This window comes from Phyllostomus discolor, chromosome X (assembly GCF_004126475.2).
Source record: "Phyllostomus discolor isolate MPI-MPIP mPhyDis1 chromosome X, mPhyDis1.pri.v3, whole genome shotgun sequence".
Lineage (NCBI taxonomy): Eukaryota > Metazoa > Chordata > Mammalia > Chiroptera > Phyllostomidae > Phyllostomus > Phyllostomus discolor.
In genome coordinates, this window is record NC_050198.1 from 14,446,430 (window position 1) to 14,467,045 (window position 20,616).

The 20,616-nt window shown below is 36.6% G+C and overlaps 1 protein-coding gene across 1 annotated transcript in view; it reads left to right on the forward strand.

Annotated features, from left to right (window-relative positions):
- The window catches only part of IL1RAPL1 (interleukin 1 receptor accessory protein like 1), a 1,208,235-nt gene that overhangs the window by 247,529 nt on the left and 940,090 nt on the right, over nucleotides 1–20,616 (forward strand). The window lies entirely within an intron of this gene.

Below are 20,616 nucleotides of genomic sequence, written 5' to 3' on the forward strand. Positions count from 1 at the left end.
TTAAATTGAGCAATATTGCATTATAGATGTACTAACAGAAATGTTCTGGTAAAAAGGGAGACATTTGTGATGAGAGAAAAGGGGATTTTGAAATAGTAGATTCTTTGAGTAGATGTGAAATAATGGAATCCATTGAGGGAATGGATCACTGGCCTTAGATAATGATAATAACAGTCATTATTTAATGTGTGACAGGTTCTTTTCTAAGTTATTTACATATATTACCTCACTTAATCCTCAGTATAAAATAGGTTCTATTATTATCTTCATTTTACATGGACAGAAACTAAAGCACAGAGGATAAGCTTGTAAGTGCTGGAGCTGATTTCCAAAACCACTATGTCTGGCTCCAGAGTCAACAGTGGCCTATGTTGAGAGACTCATACTGCGGACTCCCTCCACATAGGACACTATTCTGATGTACACATGGAATATGGGGAAAATTATCTTAAATATGCCTGGGGTTTTTGTTCAGGTAAGGCAGATGGAGAGAGAAAAGCCCATTCCAACATCTTCCTTTAGTAAAAAAAAAATGCCGTGTGTAGCAAATTTCCCTTTTAGGAACTGCTTCCGGGTATGTCACTTAATATTCCTACAGCTTCATCCCACTCCCATTTTCTTTTCTTATATACTAAACCCAAGAGGCATGTTTATTTAAATTTTTCATCAAAATTTTAGACTTTGCAGATTCTTCAGATATTATTTAACTTTACTGCTCTCTATCACAGGAAATCTAAAACTGGCTTCTTTACCTTCTCTCACTTTATTGTATTCTCATGTTCCACTACTGAAAGAGTTACTTCAGTTTCTAGAAGTGTAACTACAAAGAAACGATGGTCACCAAAGTGAACAATGACACACTCTTTGTCAAATCTATGGATCTATTCCATTGCTCTTGGCGTTTGATTTTTACTTTTCCTTATAATCAAATATAGTATTTTGTGTTATGAATAAATGTTTGGGAAGTACCTATTTATTTTGTCATATAAGTTACTGAACTCAGGAGAGAAAGTGGCTTAATTTGTATCTTTTAAGAATGTGAATGTTAAACTTTGTCATTAGTTGGAGTTTATCATTTATAACATAGTTTGTAATACTTGCAAGTAAGAAAGAAATGGATTCCATGCCCTGGCTGGTGTGGCTCAGTGGATTAAGTGTAGGCCTGCAAACCCAAAGGTCACCAGTTTGATTCCCAGTCAGGGCACATGCCTGGGTTGCAGGCCAGGTTCCCCCACCCCCAGTAGGGGGTGTGCGAGAGGCAGCCACACATTGATGTTTCTCTCCTTCTCTTTTTCCCTCCCTTCCCCTCTCTCTAAAAATAAACAAATAAAATCTTTAAAAACATAAAAGAAAGAAATGAATTCCAACTCTAAGCTGGCAAGAGAAAAACAGCTTGATTCTGCTTGGAGTGAATGGAAGGAACACAGTAAAAAGAATGGAAACGACAAGTGTCTGAATGAGAGACAAATAATTTTTTCACCTCTTTTGAATCAAATTTATTGACGTGACATTATGGAATTGTACAAACAAGTTCTGTTTTAAAATACTTCTGGGCATGCCTTATTGAAGTAAGATAACAGTCTAGCTAATCTAACCCCAGTTGATGAAGCCCTCTTGGTTATACTGCATCCTTTAGTTTTAAATGTTTGCATTCTACAACAGGAGCAGGCTACATATTCATTGCCTTGCCATCTTTTGTTTTCCTTTCTTCTTCTTTTTTGATGCCATTGAGTTTAGTAAAATACACTCTTGGCTCATTTAGGTGCTCCTTCAGATAGGAGAACAATGCATCTCCAAATTCCTCAAGAACCCACTTTCATCTGAATCTCCTAAGAAAAGTGTGCTTGAAAAAAATGTGAATTTTCTAACCCTTACACCATAACTATCAGGTGACAATCTCTTGGAACTCCGAGAATGTGAGTACTCTCAGTTACTTCCAAATGGTTCTCGCATAGGCTACAGTTTAAGAATCACTCTACTGTACTGTACAATCTTCTTGTAGGGACTACAGTTTAGCAAAGTGGACTTTGGTGTCAGGCTTATCTAGGGCCAAGCCTTAGATGTGTCACTTGTGATATAACCATGGACAAGCCACGTAAATTCTTTCAGTTTTCACTTTCTTTAGCTGTAAGGTTGGAGCTAAAAGACAACCATATTCATATTTGCTCGCGGGAGAACACATTTAAGTGCTGCCCAATCATTGACACCATCTTCATTCTCAAAAGGATCCATTTGCATTATAAATTATATGATCACTCCAGCGTGCGATGATTATGTGATACAACTTATGTGATCGATTTAGCACAATTGGAAGCTAATACATATTTAATAAATGTCCTTATAAATAATGCTAATTTAAGAGAGCAGATAAACTATGTGGTTATTTATGCATCTTAACAGCATACTCAGAATTGCCTACTGCTTTAATTAGTTTTAAAAATGGATTTTCATGGAAAGGAAGTCACTGATTATTGATTGTCGGCTAGTTTTTTCCCTCTGCGGGAAAAGGTCCTTGAATTAAGTCATTTTGTCTTTGTTGTTTTTACTGGCTTGGTGATGCCAGTTGGCATTGTTTTGTGCTAAATGGCATTTGGAAGGGAGACTGGGAAATAATACATTCAAGAGAAGGATAATAACAAAAGTCTTTAAACTGTAACTCTAACACAACAAAAGCAACTGTTTTCTCTAAGCCCAACTATCTACAAAAGAGAAATACAACATTTTTCTTCTCTCACTAGCTTCTTGATGGAAAACCTCATTATGCTGCCTTCTACTCGCTTTTCATTTCCAAACAAGTATGTATGCACAAGGAGAAACAGGTGTTCAGCAGTTGTTCTTGAATGTTGTTTCATCCTGTAGATGAAAACCATGGGCTCTGAACCGAGACAGACCTATGTTTGAATCCCTGCTCGGCGAGAGAAGTTATCCAACTTCTATGAGCTTTATCAGTAAAATGAAGGCCTCATTAGCGTCTGCTTCATCACGGTGCTCGGAAGAGATGAAATAATGCACATACAGTTTCCTTCTGCTCTCATTTATTATGTCCTGCTACCATTATAAAGAAGGATATTGAGGATGGGCTTCTTAAGATTGTGTGGGCAGTGGATTTGAAGACTGCAGCCTGGGACGTGTTCAGTCCATTGGCTTCTTTCTACCCCATTAGGTGTTTACTTCTCTGTAATTATTATTTTTTTCATTCTCAGAAGAAGAAGAAAAAAGTAATGGGGTATAAGTAGGAAAAAGAAATCACAGTATACGAAAACCTAAAAGAGAGGAACTCGAGAATTGACAGGTCATGTCTCGCAGCAGATATATAATGCTTTGGAGTGGCTGGTTGGCAAAACATACCAGTAAGTGGTTGAGATTTTCATTTTCTAGAGCTTTTTCCATTGCCTTTTAAAAAATACTACTTTTGTTGTACTTCAAATGGAGGCATCATCTTCACTGCAATGTGGATAATTTTGTGGGTGACATGGTAATAAAAATATTCAAACTAGTGCTGCATTATGAAGTTAAAATAGCCTTTTTGAAAAAAAGGTGCTGGTGCAAGTGGACACTCACATGCAAAAAAAGGAATGTAGCACAGATTTTTATGCTTTTCACAAATATTAGTTCAATATAAATCATAGACTTAAATATTAAACACAAAACTCCAAAACTCTTACATAAAATCACTATATTGAAGAGATATCTGCAAGCCCATGTCTACTGCAACATTATTAACTATTGTTTTCCTGTGTTGTTCATTTTTGACCATGTTTAGTTTGCCGAGATACAGAAAAAACCTAAGTGTCCTTGGACAGATTAAAGGATAAAGAAAATGTGCATTTGCAACAACAGGGATGAACCTAGCGTACCCTATGTTAAGTGAAATGAGCCAGACACAGAAAGCAAAACCTGCATGATGATCTCACTTACATGTACAATCAAAAAAGAGAGAGGGAGAAAGAAAGATAAAGGAAAAAAGTCAAACCCATAGTAAAAGAGAGTAAAATGGTGGTTACCAGAGCCTGAGGGGTAGGAAAAAAGGACAGGGAAATATTGGCCAAAGGGTACAAATGTTCAGTTATGTACAACATGGTGACTATAGTTATTAGAAAATATACCATACACTTGAAAGTTTTTAAGGCAGTAGATCTCAAGCGTCTCCTTCACAGACACATCTCCCCAAAAAATGGTTACTATGTGAGGTGATGGATATGTGAATTAGCTTGATTGCTGTAGTCATCTCGCAATGTATACATATATACAAACATGTTGTGTACTTAAAATATATACAATTTTTACTTGTTAAAAATGTAAAAAAGAACAAAGCCTTATAAAATGTTTGAGAAGATAATATAAGCAAAGCTTAGATGACCTTAGATATGGATAATGACTTTTTAGATGCAACACTAAAGCACAGTCCATGAAAGAAATAATTGATAAGCTGCCTTCATTAAAATTAAAAAGTTCTACTCTGTGAAAGACAACGGCATGAGAATGAGGAGACAAGCCACAGATGGGGAGAAAACACTGGCAAAAAACACATCTGATGACAGACCGTTATTCAAAATACAGAAAGAATTCTCAAACCTCAACAATAAGAAAAACAACTCAATGTAAAAATTGACCAAAGACATGAACAGACACCTCACCAAGTGGCAAATAAACATTAGAAAAGATGCTCAACGTTATGTGTCATTGGGGAAATGCAAATTAAGGCAACAATGAGATACCATTGCATACCTGTTAGAATGGCCAGAATCCAAAACATTGACAGTATCAAATGATGGCGAGGATCTGGAACAACAGTAACTCTCTTTCATGGCTGGTGGGAATGCAGAATGGTACAGCTACTTTGGAAGATAGTTTGAGGGTTTCTTTTTTTTTTAAGATTTTATTTATTTATTTTATTTTTAGGGAGGGAAGGGAGAGAGAGAGAGAGAGAGAGAGAGAGAGAAACATCAATGTGCGGTTGCTGGGGGTTATGGTCTGCAACCCAGGAATGTACCCTGGCTGGGAATCGAACCTGGGACACTGAGGGTTTCTTATAGAACTATATATACTCTTTCCATTCAACCTAACAATTACATTCCTTGGTATTTACCAAAGGCATTGAAAGCTTATGTTTACACCGAAATCTGTAAATGGTTGTTTACAGCAGGGTTATTTATAATTGCCGAAACCTGGAAGCAACCAAAATGTCCTTCGGTAGTAGATGAAGGAATAAATAAACTGTGTTATATTCAGTCAATGGATATTCTTCAGCATTAAAAGGAAATGAGTTATCAAGCCACGAAAAGACATGAAGGAACCTTAAATGCATATGGCTAAGTGAAAGAAGCCAATCTGAAAAGGATACAAACTATGTTTCCAACATTCAGAAAAAGGCAAATCTATGGAGACAGTAAAAAGGTCAGTGGTTACCGGGGGTTGGGTGAGGGGGAGGGATGACTTAGGCAGAACGCAGAAGAGTTTTAGGCCAGTAAAGATACTCTGCATGATACTCTCATGATGGGTATATGCCACTATGCATTTGTCCAGACCCATATAATGTACAACACCAAGAGTGAACTACAATGTAAACTCTAAACCTTGTGTAATTGTGATGAGTCAGTGTAAGTTCATCAGTTGTGAAAAATGCACCACTCTGGTGAGTGCTGTTGATAATGGTGGAGGCTATGCGTCTGTCAGGGTAGGGAGTATACAGGAGCTCTCTGAACTTTACTCTTAGTTTTTCGGTGAACCTTAAACTGCCCTAAAGAGTCTCTTAAAAAGTAGTATAGCATTAAGTCTAAAATATCCTCTATATTTTTTACATACTACTGATATTTAAACTATAGAAGGAAGTTAGAAACACTGACTTCTATAGGTATTACTTTCATAAAGTATAATCTCCATGGCCATCATGTCCCAGTTACGTGTTTCAGGCGTGTGCCCATGATGGTAAATTAGAGTAACTTCGAATCATCGATTATCTGGTTGACAATCATACACACATAGATGATCCTTAATCATTTTGTGCCAAAATGAAGTGACTATGTGAGAATCACACTTTTAGTGTGTAGCCACACTTTTCAGTAATGTTTTCATCCATTGCAATATTTTTCAATGAACTAGCAGCCTTATAATGAACATGGTGTTATTATATGGAAGCTGGCAGTACAAGTGGTACTTTGTGCTTTCTCATTTTATGCTTTCATTTAGATTTAAGATGTCCTTGGTTTCATTTCCAAGTTGGCATGAATTAGCAGTAAATAGGAATCTGCTGGCTCGTGTTAACTTTGCTTCCCACATACCTCTTGGGAAAGAATGGGAAGAATTCAGAACTGTAATCGGTTTTGATTGAGATCACCTAGATATGTCTTTTCTATATCCAAGCACCAAGCCAAATTTCTTAGCATGTGATGAAAAGGAACCATGTTGATTTCACAACTTATTGATAGGTGTATGCTTTGATTAAGAAGTCACAGAGAAAGGAGATGATGGTATTCCCATAGATTAATGATTGTGGACTTTCAGCAGTTACAAATTTCATTCAGCCTAGAAAACAATTTCTGAGAATCAGTAACCATGTAGGTCTCAGGAATAAAGGTTGATTAAAATGACAAATAATATATAAAATGCAGTATGTGGTGAGAAGGGGCACATTGGTTTTTTAGGCATACATGATTGTTTTCCAGTCCTTTCTTTAATATTTACTTTTAGGTTCATTTCGCCTCTGGATAGTTAAAGAATCACTGCAATACCCCCCCCCCCCAAAAAAAAAGTAAAAATGAATACTCTGACAGTAGATAGAAGTGCTCCTGATAACTTTGCATCATGGAACAGGTTTGTGTCAACCTGGCTAGCTGTATCAGTCAGAATAGTGTAGTTTATGATGCAGAAACAAATAGTGCCCAACTATCAGTAAGCTAAAACTAAACAACCAAAGAAGGGTTTGTTTTTGGTTTTGGCTACATGTCCATTTCAAGATAGGGATGGGCTTGTGGGCTGCAGGAAGAGGAAGGGCAGGGCTGGAAAATCCTGCAATTAAATTAAATGCCATCGTCCAGAAGTGACCTGCAATACTTCTGTCCACAGCTCTTTGGCCGGAAGTATTCTCATGATCCTGCCAGTGGCAAGTTGGCAAATAAGGATAATTGTCTTGTGTGGCCAGAAGGGGAAAATAACCAGACTTAGAAGAGCATCAGGCATCTCTGCCACATCTGAAGAACACATTAAGTGTCAGAGCAAAGAGCCAGGCATCCCACCTTAGCAAACGTAACATGATTAACACTAGAGCCAGCGTTTCCAAGCTTACACTGACCTCATTTCCTCCACTCACCCCAAGCTGGCAGATTTGGCTTTGCAAACATGCATAATGCTTCTCTGGTCCAAACCAAATTGAGTATTGGCAGTAGCAGAACCTGCAAGCTAGAGCCTTTCTGTACATCAATGCGTAATTTGATTTTTATTGAATGAAATGTGCACTCCTTTTATTCTTGTCGGAAAAAATGTCAACATGAAAGCTAGTCCAACTATTAAATCAAGATTTCCTGCACGATTTTTATTAATTCTGCCTGTCCTTCCACAAGACTGAAACTGATTTTATTTTCCAGATGTGATTCATTTTCGATACTTTGAGGATGGGGAACAGACCAACTATGTACCTGGTTTATTTTCCTGACAGCCTCATGTTAAAGGGAAGATAAGTATAGGCATCTCTAAGGAATGTAGTCATCTATCTCTCTTGATTATCAGCAGCCAAGAATGCTTTGGTGCTTTCTGTGTTGCCTCATTGTGACCATGCATTCAAATTACCTGGCATGATTTGAAAGTGCCTCAATTCCTGGCCAGTGCTTTCAGACATTCCAATTAAGCAGGTTTAGGAGGAGGTTCAGGCATCATTGTTTTTAATATCACCAAGGGATTCTGATGGGCAACCAGAAGTGAGAATTTTCTGTCCTGGAACGTTGGAATGTTATGTAAGAGAAATGTATTTCAGTTGAACTTGTTTACTCAAACCATTAATTACCCAAATCTCATTTTTAAAAACATCTCCCAACCTAAAAATAAGACCATCCATTTAGTAACAGAGAATCCACATTTGCAATGTTTCTGGTTCACTTCTTGTGTGGAAAACACCGAAGTTATTACATAATTCATGGTGTGTTTTGGAATCCTGTCAGTCTCTGTATGTTTCATATTCTGGTTTATAAGTCAGTCGTGTAGGGAATATGTCATTCCTCAGTTTGCTACACAATGTCCTATTAAATTGATACAGAGCCCATTATCATAGTTATTCTAATATATGATTCAATAAAATAATGGAAAAAATGTTGTAACTAATGATTTGTCTGCTCTAATCTTTTTCCTTAAACACTGAAATAAAACCTGCCACACATTTTTAAAATCACATTTTGATTTTTGTAGCTAGGATTAAAATGATTGTTAGAGAGAGGGCAATGGAAATCCCAATTATGAAGCCACTAATTACAGGAATCTGTATGGGAATACGTTTCTTCTTCTTAAGAGGATATTTGCTTTTCTTTTCAAGGATACCAGTTGCAGGTGTATCATTCTGGAACTGAATAAGACTGAACATCTTTCTGATGTTCATAGTTTTCTGTAAGATAAAATACACATGCATGAAAGACCGTCAAATGAATCTTACACTTATCTCTTAGCTTCAAAGGAATCTTCAGTTTATGTAGAGGAGCATTTAATAGAAGTAAATGGTAACTAAGGCACATAATTCTCATACTGTCAGACACAAACAAACCTGGACATAGATAAGGAGAGACTTAAGGATTCTCTCAGGAATCCTTCAAAAGGATTATTTCAGGAGGGACTGTTGCAATAGGGAGAATGTTCCAACTATGAGGTCTGTAAGTATTTCCACGGTCAGGCAGAAAAAGTCTTTTATAGGGAGGAGTGAATGAGGCTAGAAGCAAAACCAGGTGTGGGAAAGTGGGCTGAAAGGGTGGCGTGATCACATGATCATACTGTTGATCAGGCAATGTTTTTCCTAAGTTCAGTGAATGCTCTGGAGGGACTCTTAGGGAATGGTTGTGTGCTGGTTCAGGATGAGGATGTGTCGAAGTTCAGAGGTCTGGGAGAATGCAAGAAGCTTTAGCTTGGTTGGTCAAGCAAAGGTAGTAAGTGTTTTATCCACGTTGGTCAGTGGGTGTAAACAGTGCAATTGATCACTTATGTTCAAAGGGAAGGGAGTTTGGAGGGTTCTGTGTCTGTGTGGCCTTGTCATAGGGAGATTTATTTAAACCATCACTATATTCTAGGACTGTAGGGGCCTGGGTAAAGGTCAACATTGTCAGTTGTAGGCTGTGCAATACATTTTAAGAAAAAAGCACTTAATCTTTAATCATACGTTTTGATTAAATGTTGCAGCCAAGAAAAATGCTCTGTATAGCCTTAAACAGGTATGTATTTTGTGCTGTGAAATGCATAGACTAAGTAAGGGAGACATGAATGAACACCACCACCCTAAGGCTGAAATCTTTACAGAAGCCTGACTGGAGAAGAATTCGCCTCCTAAGTGAACTTCTCTGATTCTGTAGATTTTAAAACATTATGGCAGGCTCTGTTCTTTTCCTTTGGACCATGCTGAGAGATCGTGCTGGGGAAGTTCTCTCTGCAGTCTGCCAACAGACATTGATAGTGGGATTTGAAATTATTCAATTCATACACAAATGAGCACATTGTATTCAGAACCTACAGAATATAATGTCAGTGTACATTTTTGAAGTGTTTGAATTAAAAATGAAGCGACAATGACAATGTGACTTTAAGATAAGTCATTTTTAAGGAGAGTAATATATAATGTTAGAACATCTGGCTTGCATCTAAGCCCAGAGTTTTAGAATTGTGAGCAAACTTAAAGGTCATGGTATCCAACCTCCCACAAAGCACAGGAAATTCCCTCGTAAAAGATTCTTAGTACCTAGTCATCCAAGCAATGTTTGATGATTTGTAGTGTCAGGAATTTTGCTCCCGGGACCACATAATTTTTGAAGAGCCCTAATTGTTGAAAATTTTATCATGCTGGACTGAGATATAGCTACCTAGCAAAATACGAGTACTTTATGTGCATCATTACTTTAAAAGTCTATAACCAAATAACTGCAACATATCAAATAATCTCTAAACTGGATACCAGCTGTAGGAGGCAGAATTAATCCCACTCTCACTCATTCATAATTCAGTGGCTCTTAATACTGTTTCTTTCATGACCTATAGTTTCCGTATCAAAGGTTTTTTTTTTCTATTTTACTTTGTTTCCAAAATAAATTTGGGGAGGGTGGAGAAATGTTTGTTTCGATGAAAGAATATACATTGTCAAAAATAGCATAGGTCTTTGGCCTTTTATTGCCTTTGAGCTATTGTACATGGCTACGCGCAAATTCTGTTTTGTTCCAGGGGCTTCCGGTGACACCCTTCCCGATTATAGGAAAAAAGTTTTGCCTTAATTTGCAATTCAATTCATTTACTCCATTGAAATTTTTGCTTTTTGATTTTTTCCCTTTGAACCAGTTATAACATGTCTGTTTTATTCATTTAATTTTTAATGTTTATTATATTTTAATAATTATTTTGATTGCATATTTTTTCCATTACCATTTATGCTCCTCGTACCCTCTTCTACCTCCACCCACACACCCCCGGTTTTCTTATTTAATGAATAAAAATAAAATGTATAGCATGTGTTTGTTTTCATTTTTTTATCTGTATTGGTCATCATATTATCTTTTTTCCTGCAAGATATCTTTTTACATTAAATGGATTGGGGTGACATTAGTTAATAGGATCACATCACTTTAAAGTATAAAAATTCTATGATACATGATCTGTGTATTGTATTGTGTACCTACCACGCAAAGTCACATCATCTTCCGTAACCGTATATTTGAGGTCTTCCAAGAAGATGCTGAATGGATTCACCTACCAGAACCAGGTAAACTTCCTCACTAGAAAAGGGCGCTTTGTGCGTGATTTAAATCCCATTACCGGCAGAGAGGTGGGGAATTTTATTTTAAGATCTGGCCATTTAGTGAAGTTGTTCCTCATCGCTGGCAACTCTGGTTGGTAATTTGAGTTCAGATTCTTGCCATTTGATGAGCTCTGTAAATACATTAATGGTTTATAGAGATGGTATTTCTGTTAGGTGCAATATGAAAAAGATTCTGATGTGTAAGCTTGGTTTATCTTGTTTGTCTAGTTTAAGCTCATTTATAAATTTCACCAGAAAGTTCATGTCTAGACTGATTTTATATTTATGTTTATGCTTGAGCCATGGCTGAAATTTTAGAGTTGAAGTCATAAACTTTCTCTGTGTTTCTGTAAGTTATGTCACTAACTCTGAAAGGCCTTTGTGTGAATGTGTAATGGTTTCTTACCTATAGTTGGTATTCCCAAATTAGACTATGAATTCTTCTTAAGGAGATCTATTCTGATTGGCTAAGAGATGAACAATTTGTTGTAGAAATAGAACATTCCTAAAATTTCCAGAAATTAAAGAAATTGAATCTCTAATACTTTCAATGTGCCCCCAAAAGGTATGTTTATAGAAACCAACTTGAGATACTTTAAAGTTTTTTTTTTTTAAGATTTTACTTATTTATTTTTAGAGAGGGAAGGGAGGGAGATAGAGAGAGAGAGAGAAACATCAATGTGTGGTTGCTGGGGGTCATGGCCTGCAACCCAGGTATGTACCCTGACTGGGAATCGAACCTGCAACACTTTGGTTCTCAGTCCGCACTCAATCCACTGAGCTACACCAGCCAGGGCGAGATACTTTAAAGTTTTAAGTTCATATAATTTAGGTAAATCTTTGGCATTTAAGACTAGTTTAGACTAGTTTTATTTACTAAAAATAAGCTTTGTTTTCTTTAAGTTTATAAGCATTAAGTATAATACAAGTATGCATTATTATTTTTTTTAATTTTTTTATTTATATTTTTAGGGAGGGAAGGGAGAGAGAGAGAGAGAGAGAGAGAGAGAGAGAGAGAGAGAAACATCAATGTGCAGTTGCTGGGGGTTATGGCCTGCAACCCAGAAATGTACCCTGGCTGGGAATCGAACCTGGGACACTTTGGCTCCCAGCCCGTGCTCAATCCACTGAGCTACACCAGCCAGGGCTCATTATTTTTTCTACCCAGGTGTATTCTTCCTAAATGTATGAGGTTTGCTGATTGAATAGCATTACATCTACTTAAATCTTTAAAATTATTTAAAATGCAGGAATATGGTGAGATAGGAAGTCTCAGGCCATTGTTTCTCCATAGAGACGCTGATTTAAAGACAATATTTGGATGAAATTGCTTTTGTGAAAACCTTTAAAATTGGTTAAAAGGTTGCAGCATTTCTTGTGAGCACAAACCAAGAGGAGTTGTGACTAAGTAACTTAGTGGCATTTTGCATACCCTAGCCCCTTCCTTTCTGGTATAGAGCAGAATGCCAGGTAGGCAACGCCAGCTCCTGGCTACTCCCTCAAGGAAAAAGAAGAGAAGAACATGCATTGAATGTTCTGGCTTTTGGCAGGCTACCCTGAAGGACTGGTTTCTGTCTCACCTGCTATGGGGTAATTTGGGTAACAGCTATTCGAACACCAGGTTTTGGGTCAATGCAAAGAAAGATGAGCACCATAGCTTGTTACATGCAGGGAGACTTCAGTGCTGCAGAAAGACATCAGGAAGACTAAGAGACTATAGGCTCCTGAGGAGAAATGGGAAGGTCTGCATAACTTGCAAATTCCGCACACAAGCTGAGAGAAGATGCATCCTCAGAATAGGTTTGAGAGGTTCCCAGAATTTTTTTCAGGCTGGTTGGTGAGGGTCTTTCCCTGTATGAAGTCCATCCAGAAAGACATGGAGAGGTGACTCCCCCCCGCTCCCCGCAATGCCTAAGTGTCAACCAAAGTTCACAAGGCATGAAAAGAAATGGAATCATGCCCCAATGAAAGGAACCATATTAACCTACAGGAACCAATTCTAAAGAAACAGTGATTTTATGGATTATCTGAGAAAGACTTCAAGCTAGCTATCTTAAAGATACTTAACTTGCTGAAAGAGAAAACAGACAATACTTAAACAAAATGTGAATATCCACAAAGACATAGAAACTATTAAAAAAATAAAATAGAAATTGTAGAGTTGAAGTATACAAGAGATTGGGGAAATCACTAGAGGCATTCAACCACAAACATGGTCAAGCAGAAGGAAAAAAGATATCAGTGAACTTAAAGACAGGCCATTTAAAATGACCTAGTCAAAGGAGAAAAAGAATGAATAAAAGTGAAGAGAGCCTTAGGTAGTTTTGGACCCCATCAAGTGGACCAGAATATAAATGATAGGAGTCTCACAAAGAGAAGAAAGGAATTAAAGGGGCAAAGAGCTGATTTCAAGAAACAATGGTCAATAACTCTCCCCAAATTTGAAGAAAGAAATGGGTCGAAATTCAAGAAAATCAACAACATCCAGCAACAATAAACACAAAGAGACCCACCAAGACATTATACTCAAATTGTTAAAATCATGGACTGATTGTTGAAAGCAAGAGAGCAGTGACTCATTACATGTAAGGGAGCTTCTGGGAAGACATCAGTGGTTTGCTCATCAGAAAACTTGCAGCCCAGAAGAGAGTGGGAGTGATGTATTCAAGTGCTAAAAGGAAAAATTACCAAGTAAGAACACTATATTGGGCGAGACTGTCATTCAAAAATGAAGGAGAAGTTAAGACAGTGCCAGATAAACAAAAGCTGAGGGAGCTCCTCACCACTAGACAAGCCCTATAAGGAATTCTAAAGCGCGTTCTTCAAGTTGAAAGACAAGAATGCTAAACTGTAACATTAAAGCATATGAAAATGTATATCTCTCTAGTAAAGGTAAATACATAGACATATATATATATATATAAAATACTATAGCATTGTAATGTTGGTGCATTAATCACTTAATTCTGAAATAGAATTTGAAAGAAAATACATAAAAACAATTATATATCCATGTTAATAGATACACAATATAAAATATGTATAATTTGTGACATTCATAACAAAGTAGGGGGCAGAAATGTAAAGAGGAACAATTTTTTCCTGCTTTTTGAGATATAATGGACATAAAGCATTGTGTAAGTTTAAGGTGTTGACTTGATATATATGTTGCAAAATGATTAAAATGATAACATCAGTTAACAACTATAACCCATCACATAATTATTTCCTTTTTAGGTGAGAATATTTAAAATCTAGTAGTAGTTTTTGTAATCAACTGAAGTAGAGTTGTTAATTAGTTTGAAATAGTTTAAACTATGTTATTATAACTTTAATGTTTTTTAGATAATCCCCTTGGTAACCACAAAGAAAATACCTATAGAAGATGATCTTGTAAACTAGTTATAACAGATGCCAGGTTTCCTCACTGAATGATTTATAAAGATAATGTTGAACCTGTATATATTTTTGTATCTGTAGGAATCATGGTTTTACCTTTCACCGAAGATCATCTCTTTATACAAGTGTTTATATAGCTCATTAATGAAAAAGTTTTATTAATGAGAAGTAGCATAGGTTGATTTATACCTATTAGCATGTTTAATGTGAAGGATACTACTTCAAATACTTATTAGAGTTTAAATAATGTACTATGTAGTATTTAGGGCATTCCTAAAGACACACGTAACCGTCACCTAGGTTAAGTAATAAAATATCGCCAAAGCAGTTAAATTTCTTTCTCTGTGTTCCTTCCCTGATCATCTCTCCTCTCCCTCAGAGGTAGTTGTCATCCTGAAATTGGTATGCATAATTCCAAGCATTTTTATTATTTTTAAATTATAGGTATGTATCCCTAAATACATGTAGTATTGTTGTGCAACTTTGAACTTTGTATGAATGGCATGATGAAATAGGTGTTCTGCAACATACTTCTGCTCAGCTCTTGGTACTCGTGATGTTTGTCCAAGTTGATATGTGTAGGTCCAGTTTATTCATTATCCGTGTCTTGTGGTATTCCATTTTTTAGTCTACAATTATCAAATGATCACCTGTCCAGGAAATGAAATAATGTGGTGAGAAACAGAAGTTGAACAATATTGTAATTAGTATAATTACTTTCAGGACCATTAAAATAAGTTTATTATGAATCAGTTAGCAAGGAATAAAATCTTCTTATTTGATAGGAGCATAAATCAGCTTCCTATTGCCTTTGCACCGGTAACATTAAAATAAGTAAATAATGTACTGATGCTGTAGTAAGGTGTTATTTATCTCAATTCTACTTAATTTGGAGGTAATACATTATGTAGGAAAACTAAGAGTAACAGTATTGATTAGTGATGTGAGGCAGATGACTTGCAAAACAAGTTGGAGATTGCTAGCAAGGTTCTGGTCGTGATGAAGTGACTTGCTCTGATGTGCCTAAGGACCCTGTCTAATGAGTTGTGTCATCTTAATTGGCCATACACTGGTGAAAAACATAAAAACAAGTTAATCATAATGCTATCTCACGAAAGCTAAGCCATTAGCCAGTCCTTGTCTCAGCCCAGGAAAAGTTTCTGGCCGTTTGGTCGTAACTTCACCTCAGTCTTCACAGGTAGAGAAACACAATGTGTGAGGAGAGTATCTGCTACTAATTGCTTCTGATTGGCATGCCATGTATACTCTTATGATAATTTGGAGGGCAATAAACATGTAAAACAATGCACAGTAAATTGCCAAAAGGAGTACAGCACAGTGAGAACATTTATCTTTCCACCGTCCGCCATGTTCTATCTTAAGTGGGAATAACAGTGTTGGCATTGTGGAGATAGGAGTTTTGGAGATCTCATAGATTCCAGTCATGGATTTTCATGTGTGTTACCCATTGTGCAAAAATCCTTAACGGTATAAGTTGTTTCTTACTAGTAGGTTTTCCCACTTTTGTTTATAACATTTAAGGATGTTTTTATGCTAGTATAACAATGGATATTTCTGTCATATTACAATCTAACTAGAACTGGGTTTTTCTTTTTTTCAGACATGAGTTTTATGTGGTAGTGTTTATGAGGTTGTCTTGGAAAGGAAACCAGAACGAAAACAGTTAACAAATATAGCTCTGTTATTACCTATTTCCCAAACAATTTCCATTTTATTTACCTTTTGACAAAAGCAATCTTATTTTAGAAAACAGCAAAAATTCTTTATGCAGAGTATCATTTTATAGTATATTTACATTAAGACTTTTAGGTTGAAAATTTAAGTTATTTCTATTAAGTTCAGTATATTTCATTATACAGAAAAAGGTGCTGTCTGCATTTTCCTATAAAGAACATGATGTAAATACTATATTGTTTCACTATATCATTAGTACTGAGCTAATAATATTATATTATTAGGATACAATTATTTTCCCTACAGATATTAGAACATATTTTGCTTTGCATTTGAATAAAGAGCATATTATTATAAGTCTTAATGTTTCTCAGATGGTAAGGCAAAACTATATTCAAATGAGAATATACATTGAAGTTGCCACATCTAGAAGCTTGAGGTAAATAAATGATTTAGTGAGAGAGAGAACAGAATTTTTAATAATGATATAAGTTATTAATATTAAAATATTTGGGGATTTTGGGCACAGTATCATTGTCTACATGAAGAAAGTTATAATTGCAAGTGAAACATTTTCATCTGAATTTGAAAGGCTAAACTAGAAATGAGCTGGTTGGTAGTATTTGAATAGAAACGCTTACCTTTCTTTCTATTTTCCTGAATATATTTTTTCACTTGTTTCCTCTCCCCAGCATCTTTCAAGTTATTAACCGGATTGCCTAAGGGTGAAACCACCACCTGAAAAATTATAATAACTTCTTGAGGGGTTTTTCATACTTGGCTTCAGTTTCTTCTACCTCTCCTAATAGATTCACCCTCTTTGTTCACCTTTCTAAAGGAGGCATTGTAGGGAAGCTTTCTAAAGGGATTTTACAATATCTGGTGAGGTCTGACCCTTTTTTCTTAGGCTAGGCATTTCCTCCCTGAAAGATGCCTTTTATCAGCATGTATTATGCTCCATTCCCACTGCTATAAATCCTCTCTATTTTCTTAAATAGGACAGATTATAGTAGGAATCCAGTTCCAATGCCATAGTACTTGACTTCAGTTGTGAGTCCTTTTATTTCCCCTCCTAATCTGTGTAAACTCTGATAGTTGCTTGAGGACAGCTTGCCTTTTTGTTTGCTTTGTTCAGTTGTTAAGCTTTAATGGTAAGTGATGAGGGAAGGTGGATAAATGAAAATATTGAAAAGCCATGAAATCCTCATTCAGTTTGGAACAAACACCATAGTTTAAATGTTTCTGCCGCTCAGTGTCTTCAAGTTCTTGGTGTGTGTGTGTGAGTGTTTGTCCACAGTCTTGAACTGAGTATGACTTGAACCTCTTGGGCATTCTTAGAATACATTTTGTTTCTGAGCATGCATCTTGAAAGAGCATGTTGGTTATCAGAGCTCTTACTTATCAGTTTGTTTGTCAATAAAATACATATATCTGTATATGTCAGATTAAGTGCAACTAAATTTCAAGGGGATAACAGGTAATTTTTGATATAGAACAATTTACTGTACTTAATATCTTAAATTTATTTTTGGAAAGTGATTTATTATTTTTAAATCTCCTAAATACTCTAAGCACTAAGGAAAAGTATAGAGAATAACTTTCTATTACTGGTTTGAAGCCCTGTAATATAGGGTGGATTTAAGTGCTTCTATCAATATAAGTTCAAAAATCCTAGTCCAGCGGTTCCCAACCTTTTTGGCACCAGGGACTGGTTTCGTGGAAGACAATTTTTCTACTTCCAGGGTGGCAGGGATGGTTTGGGGATGATTCAAGCGTATTACATTCAAGCTCCTCTCCTTCTGTGTGGCTCCTGTCCTAACAGGCCCAAACTGGTACCCATCCAAGGCGACGAGGTTGGGGACCTCTTGTAACCTCATGGAAAGGACTGCGGTAATTCTTTTATGAATGAACGGTAGTCTTTCCTTTTATAATTAATAAATCTGAGCAAAAGTGAAGGCGTTTTTACTCCTTGTTATCAGCACTCTGTCCTGAAATACAGAATCACGTCTCTGCAAATAGCATTTACTAAGGGAGTTGTATTTGTTAGGTTAGTACATTTAGGTGACATCTATGAATAACCATTTCGAAATCCTTAACAAACATTCATTATCACAGTAGGTTATTGGTTTAACCTAGGGGTTCCAAAGTTAGCAAACAAGTAGGATTCATAAAGGGGAGAAGGTGGAATAGGAATGCTGTCAGATACTAAAGGCAGAACTCTCAGTCTGGTCTCAGGGCGCCTTGTTTTTTGTTTTTTTTTTTTTGCTTTTATTCATTCATTTATGCCTGTGTTTACTGAACAAGTGTTTGTTGATTCCCATGTGCCTGGACTGGGCACTGGAACTACATCATGAAACACAGAAGATGTGATTTCTTAAGAAATGTAATCTGTAATTCATATACTTTACAATTCACCCATTTACAGCCTCCAATTCAGTCATTTGTAGTAATTGCACAGAGCTGTACAACTGACGGTACACAGAGTTTGACTCCCCAAACTATGTCTTTTGGGATATTGTTCATTTTAAGCTGGTTATTGTTAAGAAACGAAGACTCAGGCGAGTCTTTGAACTTCCCTCTGACTGACTGACTGAAGGAATTTAGATGGAGGACCTGCCCCAGGAAGGGAGCTATCACCACAGACAACTATGGTTTAACATGAACTAGTGTGTTACAGACAGGGAGGAGGCTAGTATGGACCAACTGATCAAAGTCCGCTCTGTGTCCTGTTGTTCAAGGTGTCCCAGCAAGCATTTGTTTGCCAAACACCTGCTTTTCCATCTCCTTGTGAGTTGCCTTTCTCCCCTTTGAAGTCTACCCCCACCTGCTTCTCCTTAGGTGAAGATAGCGTGTACGCCTTAACTTTCTGGATCTGTCCTCAGCTCTCAAAACCCAATGGAACCCCCGTATGTATATATGTAGTAAATTTGGTTATTTTTTTTGTTAACCCAAGTGGAAGAAAAACTATTCTTTCTCCTCCACATAACCATCACCACAGACAATTTGAGAACATTTTTTTAACCCAGAAAAGAAACCCTGTACCTATTGGCAGCCACTCTCTTTTTCCTTTCCCTTCAACTCCTGGCAACCGCCAATCTGCTTTTGTCCTTATGGATATTCTGCATAGTTCATATGAATGGAATCATACCTGGTCTTTTGGGACCGGCTTCTTTCCCTTAGGATAATATATACAAGGGCCTTCATTGCTTTTTATCGCAGAATAATGTTTAATTGTATGGATACAGCACATTTTACTTTTCTTGTCATCAGCCAGTGGACATCGGGTTGTTTCAGATTTTTTCTGTTGTGGTTCTTACGGATGACACTGATGTGAAATCCTGTGAAAGTTTTTGTGTGTGGGGGTATGTTTTCATTTATTGTGGGCATAGACCTAGGGGTAGAAATCTGGTTTATATAGTAAATTTGTGTTTAACTTTTTGAGGAACTGCCGGACTTTTTGAAAAAAGTTTTAGGGGTTTTCATTCCCACTGGCATTATATGAATATGTCAGTTTCTCCAGGTGCTTGTCACAGCTGTCAGTCTCTTTTATTATAGCCATCCCAGTGATAGAAAATAATATGCCATTATGGTTGCAATTGACATTTCTCTAAATAAATAATAATGTTGAACAACTTTTTTAATGTTCTTATTGGCCTGTTTGTGTTGCTTTTCTGGAGAAGTGTCAGTTCACGGGCTCTGGCCATTTTTCATTTGGCTTATTTGTGTTCTTGTTGAATTATAAGAGTTTCTTATATATTATGGATACAAGTCCCTTAAATAGATGATTTGAAAATATTTCATACACCGTGGGTTGTCTTTTCACTGATGAATGGTCTTTAAACACAAGAGTTTTTTTACAGACAAGCCTGCCTGTCTCAAGATCATGAAAGCTTTCTCCTAAATTTTCTTTCTAAACATTTGATAGTTTTAGTTCTTACATTTAAGCCTGTGATTATTTTGAGATCATTTTTGTGTTGTTATTAGGAAAGGGGTCCAATTTCATTTTTTCCCCTATGTGTTCAGCTCTATCCCTCTCAGGTGTGGCTTGGGGTGTCAGCGGCAGCTCTCAGAGAAGAGGGTTTTAGGCTAGCGAGAGACTGAATAATCTCCTTTCAGAGACATCTGGGGTTGTTTTTACCATTAAATTTGAGAAGTTGTAAATGGTGTTTAGTAAAAGTGAAAAGTCTTCAAATGACTGTGAATAAGTAATTCTGGGAGAACAAGGGAGGAAATAGAGTTTTCCTCGAATACCAGCTATCCTGCACATTTCACCTTTAGCAACAATGGGCGGCTTGTGCGATTTCTGTCAGGGCTCTTATTGGAAGGCAGGTAGTTCTGGTGCGAGGACCTTGGAGCAGGCAGTCACTGGTAAGGTGCTGAGTCTTTGTGGATGCTTCCTCATTTATAGACTGAGAATAATAGCTCCTCTGCAGAGACATTGTAATGAGTTTGTTTCTGGAACAGAGTGTGTTGAAATCTATGTTAGTTTTCCTCCCTTCCAACTTCCAGAAAAGATTTTCTGCGATTTACATATAAATGACCAACTATAA